Source organism: Sus scrofa, chromosome X (assembly GCF_054392235.1).
Source record: "Sus scrofa isolate SSC_HxYL_T2T_F1_AM1 chromosome X, Sscrofa_HxYL_maternal_Yorkshire_Landrace_v2.0, whole genome shotgun sequence".
Classification (NCBI taxonomy): Eukaryota; Metazoa; Chordata; class Mammalia; order Artiodactyla; family Suidae; genus Sus; species Sus scrofa.
This window is the reverse complement of record NC_139401.1, coordinates 93,930,001-93,945,617: the sequence shown is the minus strand read 5'-3', so window position 1 is coordinate 93,945,617 and position 15,617 is coordinate 93,930,001. Positions and strand designations below refer to the sequence as shown.

The 15,617-nt window shown below is 37.3% G+C and overlaps 1 protein-coding gene across 13 annotated transcripts in view; it reads right to left on the bottom strand.

The window, feature by feature from the left end:
* The window catches only part of GPRASP1 (G protein-coupled receptor associated sorting protein 1), a 44,825-nt gene that overhangs the window by 10,522 nt on the left and 18,686 nt on the right, over window positions 1-15,617 (bottom strand). The gene's annotated exons all lie outside the window — the stretch shown is intronic.

The window sequence follows — 15,617 nt, the reverse complement described above, 5'->3', positions numbered from 1 at the left end:
GACATTATTGCTGTTTAACATTTCTTGAACTGAGAAAAGTCCTATTTTAAACTGTTTATGTGTTAGCTCTTTAGGGTGTGTGTGTGTGTGTGTGTGTGTGTGTGTGTGTGTGTGTATCAGATAAAGTATCATCTTTAAAATTAGAGAGCAGATAAAAGATTGAAATAGGATGCTGACAAATGTCGGTCTGACTGTTATTATATTTACCTGAATTCTGGTGTGATTGTAACAGCCATAGTTTCAGTCCCAAGTGTCCACACTAGCACCTGTGTAACCCTGACTAGCTCCTGAAATCCAAATTCATGTAATGTAAGTACCTGACATTATGCCTTTTGATTTTAGAGACAGTGCTTGACATTAAGCTTTTGATTACCAAGTATTCATTCCAAAAGACATCCATCTTGAATAAACCTCTTATGGACTATAAGATATAGCTTAACAGCAAAAAAGATCTGATAAGGATCTAGGCCCCTCCCACTTACAAAGTTCTGTTTCAGAAAGCCTTGGTTAACCTAGATAACTGAATCCTTGAGAGGTCCTGCTTTTTCTTTTCTGAGACTACCTTCTGCTCTTGTGTTTAAATTAGCCAACAAGAACCTGAAGAACCTCAGGCTCCCTACCCTGGGGCCCTAATAAAAGCAGAGCCCCAGCTTCATTTTTTTTCTCTCCCCCCCCCCCCGGCCCCTCTTGCCCTTAAATAATTCCCCAGGCATTAAGCCTGGGATACAGAAGCAGCTGTACCACTTCACTATGCCCATCCCACCTACCACATACATTAACATGAACTTTCACACTAGCTCCTTGACTGTGCAGCTTGAGTGATCTACTCTTTTTTTTCTCAGTCATCATGGTCATGAACCTGGTTTTGCCCATTTAGCTTAACTTACCTCTATTCTGTCTTTCATGTACCTCAGGCAAACCCTCCTTCTGGGATCTCCCTTTTGTTTTTGTTTGTTTGTTGTTTGTTTGGTTTTGCTTTTTAGGGCCACATCTGTGGCACATGGACGTCCCCTACTACCAGTAGAATCGGAGCTGCAGCCACCAGCCTATGCCACAGCCACAACAATGCCAGATCTGAGCTGCATGTGCAACCCTAACCCACTGAGTGAGGCTAGGGATCGAACCCACATCCTCGTGGATTCTAGTCGGGTTCATAACCTCCTGAGGCACAACGGGAACTCCTGGGATCTCCCTTTTGTTCAAAGTTGATCCAGATTCTCTGTATTCTTAGAATATATTCATTCTCTTATTCTTGAGTTTTAAGAGCTTTACACAGGAACTCAAGTCCTTTGCAGTTGGGACCAACTAGGTTGGGGTGGGTTCTTGTAAACTAACCTATGAAACTGGCTTAACAGATGTCCACTTTGAGTATAGGCTGAAGAACCTCTAGGAAATACCTAAACTTGTGTCTACTACTTGAGACAAGGCAGATCTAAAGAACTTGTGGGGAGGCCTAACCCAAGAATATTTCAGGTTACATCCTCTTCTTTAAGAGGATTTATCTTGAGGGAAAACAGAGCCAGGCACAAAGACCTCAGCCCAGCCCAGGAACAATGCTTTTCATTAGGGAAGTATAGCTATTCTAACAGCAGTACTGGGATCAGGACTCCTATTTTTGCATGGTTTTTTTTTTTTTTGGTCTTATTAGGGCCATACACACCCATGGCACATGAAAGTTCCCAGGCTAGGGGCCAAATTGGATATGTAGCTGCTGGCCTACACCACAGCCATGGCAACGTCAGATCCAAGCTGCATCTGCAAACTACACCACAGCTCACAGCAATGCCAGATCTTTAACCCACTGATCAAGTCCAGGGATCAAACCCACGTCCTCATGGATACTAGTCAGGTTTGTTACCACTGAGCCACAATGGGAACTCTGTATTTTTGGATGTTCTAAAATATGCCTTCAACTTTATGTCTATCACAACAAAGGCAGGTTCATAAGTTATCCCTAAAAGAACTGCTTGTAGAGAAAGTCTGTGTGCAGAGCCCATTTATAATGTATAATCCAAAGAGAAGAAAATGTCCTTCTCTCCAACATGGCTTTAAAGTTTAGAGCTGTATTCAGCTCTGACATCATGAGGACTCTGGGTGGTTGGACAGATTGGAGGAAGCAATTGGAGGGACATAAGTACTTGATGGTAAAGCTTACTGTGGCAACAACACATGGAAAATCATCTGAAAACCATTAAAATTCATGGAAATAACCCTTGAGGATTTCTAGAACTAAAGGGGCTGGTAAGGTGAGGTCATGGTTATTAGCTTTGCAGGAAGAAGATATCCCAAATTTCCATAATGCCAGCAAATACTTACAGTTAATCGAATGTCAAATTAACTTTTCAAAATAGAAAAAATAATGAAAAGTCCATAGTATCTTTTGTTATGCTTCTCATTACCTAACTATCACTTACTGCCTCGCTATAATGGGGCATCACTGTAGTCTGTGTCTAGCCAGCAAAATGGGGGAAAAAAAGAATATAGGTATCTACCCGTCTAAAATCCTTAGCAAGGAAATGCCCACATCATTTACACTTATGTTCCCATTCCGCTGATTGGAATTCAATCACCATTTGTTGAAAATCCTGTCTATTCACAAGCTGTGCTGGGACAACTAGATATCCACACCGAAAAGAATAAAATTGTAGAACTTCCTTGACTTGATAAAGAACACATCCAAAAACCCTACAGATAACATCATACATGTTTAGGATCTAGCTTTAACCATTATGATTAGGAGAAAGACAAGGATGTCCTCTCTCACCACTCCTTTTCAAAACTGTGCTGGAATTCCTCGCTAATGCATTAAGACAAGAAAAGGATATAAAAGGGATACAGACTGTGAAGAAGAAATAAAACTGTCTTTGCAGATGACATTATTTTCTATGTAGAAAACCTGAAATAATATACAAAAAAAACTCCTGGAGTTAATAAGCAACTCTTGTAAGCTTAGAGGATAAGGTTGACAGTAAAAAGTCAATTGCTTTTCTAAATACCAGCAATGAGTAAGTGAAGTTTCAAATTAATAACACACACACACACACACACACACACACACACACACACACACACACACACACACAGTAAGTTTCCATTGTGGCTCAGTGGCTAACAAACTTGGCTAGTATCCATGAGGACGTGGGTTCGATCCCTGGCCTTGTTCAGTGGGTTGAGGATCCATTGTTGCTGTGAGCTGTGGTGTAGGTTTCCAGAGGTGGCTTGGATTCCGCATGGCTGTGGCTGTGGCATAGGCCGGCGGCTGTAGCTCCAATTCAACCCCTAGCCTGGGAACCTCCACATGCCATGGGTACAGCCCTAAAAAGACAAAAGACCAAAAAAAAAATTAAGAAATTGATAACACAGGACTTTTTATATTAGTGTCCTCAAAAATGAAGTACATATATATAAATATAATAAATACATACAAAATATATATCAAAATTAAAAAATTATGGAGTTCCCATTGTGGCTCAGCGGTTAATGAACCTGACTAGTATCTGTGAGGATGTGGGTTCAATACCGGGCCTCGATCAGTGGGTTAAAGATCTGGCGTTGCCCTGAGCTGTGGTGTAGGTTGCAGCTGCGGCTCAGATCCAGTGTGGCTGTGGCATAGGCTGGCAGCTGTAGCTCTGGTTAAACCCCTAGTCTGGGAACCTCCATATGCTGTGAGCGCAGTCCTAAAAAGACAAAGAAAGAAAAGAAAAGAAAAGGAAATTACAAAATTCTGATGAATTAAATCATAGAAGAACCTAAATAAATAGAGATAGTCCATGTTCATGTGTAGGAAGACTCAATATTGTCAAGATGTCAGTTCTTCCCAACCAGGTCTTCACAATCAAAAGTGTAACATGTTGTTTTGTGGATACTGAAAACAGATACCAAAGTTTATATGAAGAGGAAAAAGACCCAGGATAGCCAATTTGATATTGAAGGAGCAGAACAGAGTTAGAGGACTGACATCAAGTGACTCCAAGACTTACTCTAAAGTTACAGTAATCAAGATGGCATGATATTGGTGAAAGAATGGACAAATCAATGGATCATCCTAGAAAGAATAGAGAACCCAGGAATATACCAACATAAACACAGTCAACCGATCTTTGACAAAGGGGTTCACAGATAGTCTTTTCAACAGATGGTGCTGGAGCAAATGAAAATCCACATGCAAAACACTGAATCTAGACTCAGACCTTCTATCCTTCACAAAAATTAACTTAAAATGAATGATAGATTTAAATGAAATACAAAACTATAAAACTCCTCGAAGACAACATAGTTCTCCTAACCTTGATTATGTTCAGTATGATGTCTTTTTTAAACAGCTTTATTGAGATATAATTGATACAGTAAAAACAATATATTTAAAAGATACAATTAGTTTAGTTTGGACATATGCATGCATTTGTGAAACTATCATCACAATCAAGATAACAGACATTATCTATCACCTCTAATTTTCTTCGTGCCCATTTGCTGTTGTAGGAACACATGAGATCTACTCTCTTACCAAAGTTTTAAGTGCACAATACAGTGTTGTTAACTGTAGGCACTATGTTATACAGCAGATCTCTAGAACTTATACATCTTGCATAACTGAAACTTTATACCTATTCAACAACACCAAATTTCTCCATCCTCCCAACCCCTGATAATCACCATTCTATTGTCTTCACCATGAGTCTATTTTAAATACTACATTTATGTGGAATCATGTAGTATTTGTCCTTCTATGACTGCCTTATCTCACTTAGCATAATGTCCTACAGGTTCATCCATGTCACAAATGGCAGAATTTCCTTCTTCTTTAAGGCTGAATAATATTCAGTTCTATATATATATACCCTTTTTTCTTTATCCATTCATTTATCAATGAAAATTTGGGTTGTTTCCGTATCTTGGTTGAATAATGCTGCAATGAACAAGGGAGAGCAGAAATCCCTTTGAGATCCTAATTTCTATTCTTTTAGATACTCAGAAATGGAATTGCTGGATCATCCCACAGTTTTGTTTTTGTTTTTTTTGAGGAACATCCACACTGTATTCTATAGTGGCTGCACCATTTCACATTCCCACAACAATGTATAAGGATTCCAACTTTTCCAAATCTTTGCTAGCACTTGTGATTTTTTTTTTTGATAATAGCCATCCTAACAAGTGTGAGGTGATATATTTTGGTTTTGATTTGCACTCCCCTGATGATTAATGATGTTGAACACCTTCTCATATACCCGTTGGTCATTTGTATATCTTCTTTGGAGAAATGTCTAGTCAAGTCCTTTACCTTTTTTTTTGGCTATTGAGTTGTAGGAGTTCCTTATATATTTAGAGTATTAGTCTCTTGGATGTATGGTTTGCAAATATATTCTCCCACTCTTTAGTGTGTCTTTTCATTGTGTTGATTATTTCTTTCTTGTGCGTAAGCTTTGTAGTTTGATATGGTCTCAATTCTCTATTTTTGCTTTTGTTGCCAGTGGCTTTGGTGCTATATCCAAGAAATCATGTCCAAGACCAATATCAAGACTTTCCGGAGTTCCTGTTGTGGTACAGTGGAAATGAATCTGACCAGTATCCATGAGGATGCAGGTCTGATCTCTGGCCTCGCTCAGTAGGTTGGGGATCCAGCGCTGCCATGAGCTATGGTGTAGGTTGCAGGTATGCCTCAGATCCCCTGATGCTGTGGCTGTGGCGGGGGCTGGCAGCTGTAGCTCTGATTTGACCCCTAGCCTGGGAACTTCCATATGCCTCGGGTATGGCCCTAAAAACCAAAAAAAAAAAAAAAAAAACCCAAAAAACCACCAAAACGTTCCTCTATGTTTTTTTTTTTAATTGAGGTATAGTTTTTTTTTTTAAGTATAGCTGATTTACAATATTACATAAGTTTCTGGTGCACAACATAGTGTTTTACAATTTTTAATAATAATGCTCCATTTATAAATGGAGCATTTATAAAATATAAAAAATACTGGCTATATTCTTTGTAGTGTACAATATATTCTTGCAGTTTATTTATTTTACACATAGTAGTTTGTACCTCTTAATATCTTACCTCTATCTTGTCCCAACCTCTTCCCTCTCCCCACTGGAAACCACTAATTTGTTCTCTACATCTGTGAGTCTGTTTGTTTTTTGTATATTCACTAGTTGTATTTTTTAGATTTCACATGTAAGTCAAAACATACAGTATTTTTTTAATCTGACTTATTTCATAATATCCTCCAAGTCCATCCATGTTGTTGCAAATGGTAACATTTCATCCTGTTTTACGGTCAAGTAATATTCCATTGTGTGTGTGTACACACATACACATTACACACACACACACACACACACACACACACACACACACTACTTCTTTATCCATTCATCTGTTGATGGGCACTTGGGTTGTTTTCATCTCTTGGCTAGTGTAAATAGTGCTGCTATAAACATTGGGGTGCATGTATCTTTTCAAATTAGAGTTTTTGTTTTTTTCAGATATATACTCAGGAGTGGAATTGCTAGATCTATGGTAGTTCCATTTTTAGTTTTTTGAGGAGACTCCACACTATTTTACATAGTGGCTGCACCAATTTATATTCTCACCAACAGTGTAATATGGTTTCCTTTTCTTCATATCCTTGCTAACATTTGTTATTTGTGGTCTTTTTGATGAGGCATAAGGTGATATCTCACTGTGGTTTTGATTTGCATTTCTCTGATAAAAATTAGAGATATAGAGGTCTAAGATTAAGGTATCAGCCAGTTTGGTTTCCTCTGAGGCTTGTCACCTTGGATTTCAGGTGGTCACCTTCTTGCTGTGTCTTTATGTGGTCTCCCCTCTGTGCACATGCATGTCTGGTATCTCCCCATGTGTTCAAATTTCCACTTCTTATATGAACACCTGGCATAATGGATTAGGGCCCGTTCTAATGGCCTCATTTCAACTTGATCACCTCTTTAAATGCCCTATCTCCAAATATAATCACATTCTGAGGTACGAGAGATTAGGACTTCAACATATGAATTTGGGGAAATGGGCATAATTTAGCCCATAACAGAGGATTATCATAATAAAGAGGAAGTTAAAATGAACCTCTATCATATATACAGTTAGTCCACCAGAGGGCAGGTTTCCAAGTTTTTTTTAGTTCATCCTGAGGTGAAATTTACAGGATGGTAAGATTTCACAACACCACTTTGGCAAAGAAACTGGTGGAGTTTGACACCCATTTGTTTTCACCTTTTTATAATATACCCTTGTGTGAATTCATGGATAATGACTGGACAGATGTCTGTCAAAGATGTCCACATAACACCAAAACTCAAAATACGACTAGCCTGTTTTACCACAGTATTTACCCATCTAGACCTTGCTTTACTGTTTCTGTGACCACTACCTTTAGTGGTATGATAGGCTGAATAATGCTCCTCTCCCCCCAGAGTTGTCTATATCCTGATCCATGGAACTTGTCAGTATGCTATCTTACATGCTAACGTATATAAATTAAGGATCTTGATATGGGAAGATTATCTTGGATTATGAAGATGGGCCCAATATAAACACAAGGTCCTTAAAACAGGGAAACAAGAAAGTCAGACAGAAGGAAGAGATGGGACAATGGAATCAAAATTCGGAATGATGCAAGGAAAGGACCATGAATCAAGGAATGTAGGCAGACTCTAGAAGCTCAAAAAAACAAGGAAATGGATTCACCCTTCACAGCTTCCCAAAGGAATTAACCTTGCCAATATTTTCACAATATCCTTGAGAGACTAATTTTGGACTTTTGACCTCCAGAACACCAAGATAATAAATTCATGTTGTTTTAAGCAAATATATTTGTAGTAGTTTGTCACAGAAGCAATACGAAACTAAGAAAAGTGGTCTCTGATTTTAAGTAGCAGAAGATACAGATACATTAGAACTCTTCTTTAGGGAATTAACCTAGGCTAATTGTTGAGAATATTGATATTGAGCATATCACAAAGTCCCTAATCCTACTGCCGTATGCCTTAAATCATTAAGGCTGTAAAACAACATCTGATAACACCCTGCTGGAGTTTACGGGGATTACTTTTAATTTGGGGAATAGCACCAAGGCCTACTTTCAGGCTTAAAGATCTCAAGCTTGTTTACTGCTTTGTGAGGAAAGGTAAACTCATAAGTACTATATTGTGATAACAGTGGCAGATAAAATAAAGTAGGTGGAAAAAAATTCAGCATACTGCTACAAGTATATAATTACTAACTAATTTAGTATGTTCCCTAATGTATACCGAATCCTTTGAGGAATAACAACAGCCTTTTTTCCCTAAGTCCTGAATAGCATATCTATTCCAGGAAAAAGCTATCTGTAATTTTTTTAAAGGTACAGGAAAGCATATATGACATTATCAAAGTTTTAAAGAGATGCTATAATGTCCAGCATCCTTTGAATAACAAACTACAACAGCATTTCCCAAACATCCAATTTATGGTATTTTTCCCTATAAGGATAAATGATGATGAATTATTTCCAATTAACATATAAATATGGTGATTGCAGATCTCTGATACAGAGTTTATGAAAGTGATGAGATTAAAAAAGTCTCCACCTTGTATTTACCACCAGAATCTCAGATTCATTTGCCATCTTTCACAATATAACTTGCTAAATAAAAAAGCACCATAATCAAAATTAGGAGACTAGACCAGAAACAATAAAACTCCTAGAGGAAAACATAAGCAGAACAATCTTTGATATAAATCACAGCAATATTTTTTTGGATTCGTCTCCTAAAGCAAATGAAATAAAAGCAAAAATAAACAAATGGGACCTAATTAAACTTAAAGGCTTTTTCACAGCAAAGGAAACTTTCGACGAAGCAAAAAGACAACCTACTGAATGGAAGAAAATATTTGCAAATGATATGATCGATAAGGATTTCATATCCAACATGTATAAATAGCCCATACAACTCAACATCAAAGAAACAAACAACCTGATTAAAAAATGGGCAGAAGAACTGAACAGACATTTTTTCCAAAGAAGAAATGCAGACGGCCAATAGCATATAAAAAGATGCTCAACATTGCTAATCATCAGGGAAATACAAATCAAAACCACAATGACATATCACCTCACACCTGTCCAGAATGGCTATCATCAAAATAACACAAATAACAAACGTTAGCAAGGATGTGGAGAAAAAGGGAACCCTCATACACTGTTGGTGGGAATGTCAATTGGTGCTGTCACTATGGGAAACAATATGAAGGTTCCACAAAAAACTAAAAATAGAACTACCATATGGCCCAGCAATTCCACTCCTGGGTATACACCTGAAAAAGCCAAAAACATTAATTCGAAAAGATACATAAACTGCAATGTTCATAGCAGGGATATGTTCATAGCCAAGATATTGAAGCAACCTAAGTGTCCATCAATGGATGAATGGATTAAAAAGATGAGGTACATATATAAAAATGAATACTACTTAGCCATAAAAAAGAATGAAATAATGCCATTGGCAGAAACATAGAAACAACTGGAGATTATAATAATAAGTGAAGTAAGTCAGAAGGATAAAGACAGGAGTTCCTAATGTGTGCAGTGGGTTAAGAATCTGATTGCAGTGGCTCAGGTCACCCTGGAAGCCTGGGTTCAATCCTCAGCCCAGCACAGTGTGTTAAAGGATCTAGTGTTGCTGAAGCTGTGGCATAAAGGATCCAGTGTTGCTAAAGCCGTGGCATATTCAACCCCTGGCCTAGGAATTTCCATATGCCACAGGTAAGGCCATAAAAAAAGAGAGAAAGACAAATAACATATGATATCACTTATATGTAGAATCTAAAGTATGGCACAAATGAACCTCGCTACAAAACAGAAACAGACTCACAGACATAGAGAACAGACTTGTGGTTGACAAGGGGAAGGGGGAGGAAGTGGGATAGACTTGGAGTTTGGGGTTAGTAGATGAAAACTACTACATTTAGAACAGATAAACAAGGTCCTACTGTATAGAAATATATAGATTAGATTGCATATCCAATCTTCTGGGCTAGACCATAATGGAAAAGTATATAAAAAAAGAATATACATGTGTGTGTATATACATACACATACACATAAATATACACATATATATACATATATATATATATTGCTGAGTCACTTTGCTGTACAGCAGAAATTGGCACAGCATTGTAAATCAACTATACTTTAATTTAAAAAATTTAACAAAGAAGATGTGGTATTGCAGCAATATGGATGGATCTGGAGGGTATTATGCTAAGTGAAGTAAGCCAGAGAAAGACAAATACTGTATGGTATCACTTATATGTGGAATCTAAAAAAATACAACAAACTAGTGAATAAAACAAAAAAGAAGTAGGCTCTTATATGTAGAGAACAAACTAGTGGTTACCAGAGGGAGAGGGAAAGGGGAGGGGTAACATAGGGGTAAGGGATTAAGAGGTACAAATTATTTTGTATAAAATAAGCTATAAGGATATATTGCACAGCATGGGGAATATGGCCAATATTTTATAATAACTATAAATGGAGTATAACTTTTACAAATTGCGAATCACTATATTGTACACCTGTAACTTGTATAATATTGTACATCAACTACACTTCATTTAAAAAAATGAACAAAATAAATAAATAAATAAATGAACAGACATTATGTGGATCTTGCTAAAAATCCACATTGCAATCAATATCAAAATTCCGAATGCCTTTTTAGCACAATTGGTAAAATCAATTTTCAGATTCACATGAAATTTTAAGGGGCCTCAAATTGTCCAAACAATCTTAAAAAAAAAACAACCTTAAAAGAATCGCAATTCTTAGTTTCAAAACATACCACAAAGCTACAGTAATCAAAAAAAAATGGTACTGGCATAAGAACAGTTATATAGATAAACTGACTATATTTGAGAGTCTAGGCATAAACTTCTACACCTGTGGACAATTGCTTTTTGACAATGGTACAAAGACCATTCAACTGAAAAACAAATGTCTTTTAAATAAATGCTCTGGGACAACTAGAAAGCCACATGCAAAAGAATGATGTTGGATCCATACTTCATATCAAAAAAATAATTCTAAGTGGATGAAAGACCTAAATAAAAGAACTCACACTTAGTAAAAAAAAAAAGAAAGAAAGAAAAAGAAAAAAAAAGACAAGGAAAATAGTTGTTTCAAACTTGTTTTGTCTAAGGAGGACATTATGACCCCTCATGGCCTAGTGACTAGAGGATTTAGGACTAAGATAATCTCTAACAAGAAATGTTCAGTAGCATGAATGAACACTCAAAAAACCATATGACTGAGACTTATGGGTTCCAATTGGACATGTAAAGAGCTAGGAAGTCATCACTACCATTGTCACTATAAGAAAAAATGCCGAATGAGCTGAAAATCAACATTTTTCTTAGATTCATCAGAGAATTAAAGTCACAGAACAAGCCGCTTCCCCCAAAACTAAAGAGAGAAGTGGATACTGAGAACCACAGGTTACTGAGAGCAGAAGCCCACTATTCTTTTTGGGCTCTCATGAAGTTTAAGTGTTTCTTTTAACACTGGAGTCAGTACTGGAATGAAAACTTATTTATACAGTAACTGATGAATTGCTGGAGGCTCAGTATGATCTAGCTTTAGCATTAAAAACTCCAGGGGGTCCCCTGAGAGGGTTCTCCATACTTTCATGAGTTTTACCATCAAGAGCCCTCCCTGCCAGGTTCTCAACGTGAAGATTAGAGAAATATATCCTTGTTCTTGTAGATGGAGGGGAAAAGTAACTTAAGAAATATTCCAGAGTTTATATCCTCCTTAACAAATGCTTGCTACCCTCAAAGGGAAATTATTTTACCAGAGCATAACTGAATTGACTTTTACCAGAACCTAAATGACCTTATGGAAGGGAAATACCAAACTCCAGCCCCTGTTACCATTCAATGTGAGGGAAGGCATATACTTAGCTCCAGTTCCCTCTAGCCTTCCTATATCGCCTAATGGGGAGAGCAGAGCCAAGAAGCACTTATAAATTTAACAGCCCAGAGGTACACGTTCACTATAGGACTAAGACCTAATCATCAGACTATAGAAAAATTCCCCTTGTCCCCACACTTTATTCCCACATCAATCAGGTTCCCACATAATGTATTTCAGCTGAAACATCTGTAAGTATCAGATCCTATATAGAAGGGATTCTCTAGGGAAGCCAAAGACAGCAGAGAGGTGAAAAAGCAAGGATACTAGAGACAATTTTAGTTTCTGATTCCTACAACTACAGAAAACATTAAACACAGTCTAACAACTCCTAGACTAAAAAGACCTGTTTCAGTTCTATTACCCAATATATCCTGTCTGAATTTCAATAAAAAATTATAAGGCATGCTAAATGGAAAAAAAATTGTCTGAAGGGAGAAAGGAAGCTTCAAAATCAGACTTAGATATGGCACTAATTTTGGAACAATTAGACCAGTATGCTAAAAGCTCTAATGGACAAAGTGGACAACATACAAAAACAGGTAATGTAAGCAGAGAGATGAAAACACTAAGAATTGAAATGAAATGCTAGAAATTAAAGCCACTCTAACTGAAGTGAAGAATGCATTTGAAGAATGCCTTCATCAGTAGATGAGGCATGGCCAAGGAAAGTATCAGTGAGCCTGGAGATATGCCAATAGAAATTATGCAAACTGGAAAACAAAGAAAAAAAAGAATAAAAAACAAAGAACAGAATATTCAAGAACTGTGAGACAATTATAAATAAAATGAGAGAATTTACTCACAGTGGACTTGCCTTGCAAGAAATGTTAAAAAAAAAGGTTCTTCATAAAGAAGGAAAAGTATATACATGTGAAACCAAGATGTACATGAAGGAAAGAAGAAAATCTGAGAATGAATGGATGAAGTTATAGGATATTTTCTTTTTCTTTTCTTTTTTTTTTGGTCTTTTTAGGGCCACACCCATGGCATATGGAAGTTCCCAGGCTAGGGGTTGAATCAGAGATACAGCTGCCCACCACAGCTACAGCCATAGCAATGCAGAATCCCAGCCATGTCTGTGACCTATATCACAGCTCATGGCAATGCCGGATCCTTAATCCACTGAGCAAGGCCAAGGATCAAACCCATGTCCTCATGGATACTAGATGGGTTCACTACCACTGAGCCATGAATGGGACTCCATATTTTATTTTTCTTATTCCTTTTTTTTTCCTGTATTTTTAGGTCCGCACCTGAAGCATATGGAAGCTCCCAAGCTAGGAGTCCAATCCAAGCTGCAGCTGCCGGCCTACACCACAGCCACAGCAACATGGGATCTAAGCCGCATCTGTGATCTACACCACAGCTCATAGCAACACCAGATCCTTAACCCACTGAGTGAGACCAGGGATTGAACCCGGTGCATCCTAATGGATAGTAGTCAGGATCGTTACTGCTGAGCCACAACAGGAACTCCTTATTTTTCTTATTCCTGATTGATCTAAACACAGTTTGTTCAAAATAACAATAGAAACAGTATATTCAGTTATTACAGCTTATGGATAATTGAAATGAATAGCAATGATATTGTAATGGATGAGAGAGAGGAATTGGAACTACACTGATAAAGTATGAGAACTACACATGAGGCAGTATAGTATTATTTGAAACTAGACTTGGAGTTCCCACTGTGGCACAATGGGATCAATGGCGTCTCTGTAGCACCAGGACAAAGGTTTGATCCCCAGCTCTGGCAGAGTGGGTTAAAGGATCTGGCATTGCCACAGTTGCAGTGTAGGTCACAACTGTGACTTGGATCTGATGCCTGGCCCAGGAACTCCCTATGCTACAGGGTGGCCAAAATAGAAGAAGAAAAGAAAGAAACTAGACTTATACTAGTCATCAATGTATATAACAAACTCTAGAGCAACCACTAAAAAAAGTTTTAAAGCATACATAATTAAAATATTAAGAGAAGAGAGTAAACAGGATAATAAAAATGTTTGATGAAAACAAGAGAAGGCAGAAAAAGAATGAAAGACAAAGATGAAACAAAAATTTGGCAATGAACAGAAAATAGGTACAAATGTGGTAAATATTAACTCAATATAATCACTTTTCCTACGAATGGTATGAATACACCAGTTAAAACGAAGAGAGTGTCAGGGTGAATTAAAAAAAAAATCAAACAAGATCTAACTATATGTGGTCAATGAGAATCTACTTCATATATAAAAATACAGATAGAGTAAATGTAAAAGGATAAAGATATACTATGTTAACACTAATCAAAAGAAAGTTGGAGAGGAGTTCCCGTCATGCTCAGCAGTTAATGAATCTGACTAGCATCCATGAGGACACAGGTTCGATCTGTGGCCTTGCTCAGTGGGTTAAGGATCTGGCGTTGCTGTGAGCTGTGGTGTAGGTCACAGACACGGCTCAGATCCTACGTTGCTGTGGCTATGACGTAGGCCTGCAGCCATAGCTCCAATTTGTCCCCTAGCCTGGGAACCTCCATATGAGGCAGGTGCAGCCCTAAAAAGCAAAAAATAAAATAAAATAAAATAAGTTGGAAGAGATTTATTATTTTTCTGAAAAAGTAGACTTCAGAGAAAGGAAATTTACCAATGATAAGAGGATACTATGTAATGATAAATGGGTCAAATCAAAGAAGACATAATTATCCTTAATGGGTATGCCCCTAAGAAAACAGTGTCAAAATATGGGAGGTAAAAGCTAGTAGAACTGCAAGAAGAAATAGATGCATTCACTATGATGGAAATTTCAACACCTCTCTAACAGTAACTGACAAATCCAGAAAGTAGAATATCAGTAAGGAAATAGTTGAACTGAACAGCACAATCAATCAATTGGATCTAACTGACACCTATAGAATACTTCATGCAACAAAAGCAGAATATACATTCTTCTTGGAGTTCCCGTTGTGGCACAGTGGTTAACGAATCCGACTAGGAACCATGAGGTTGCGGGTTTGGTCCCCTGCCTTGCTCAGTGGGTTAAGGATCCGTCATTGCCGTGAGCTGTGGTGTAGGTTGCAAATGCGGCTCGGATCCCACATTGCTGTGGCTCTGGCGTAGGCCGGTGGCTACAGCTCCGATTACACCCCTAGCCTGGGAAACTCCATATGCCATGGGAGCGCCCCAAGAAATGGCAAAAAGACAAAAAAAAAAAAGCAGAATATACATTCTTCTCAAACACATGGAACAGATCAAGATGGACCAATTCTGCACCATAACAATATACCTTAACAAATTTAAAAGCACAGAAATCTGACAACACATGCTCTCTGACAACGAAATAAAACTAGAAATCATAATAGAAAAAATACATTTTGCTATGCACATGAAACTAACACAACATCGTAAAACAACCACACCCCAATAAAAAACTTTTTTAAGTGAAAAAAGAGAAAAAATAGCTGAAAACTCTCCAAATATTTAGAGACTAAACAACACATTTTTAAATAACACAAGTCACAGAATTCTCAAGAGGAATTTAAAACAACATTTTAAAATAAACCAAAACAAAAATAGAACTTTTGAAATTTGGGGGATGCAATAAAAGCAATGATTAGAAGGAAATTTATAGATTTGAAAGTATGTATTAGAAAATATGAAAGATGTAATATTAATAATC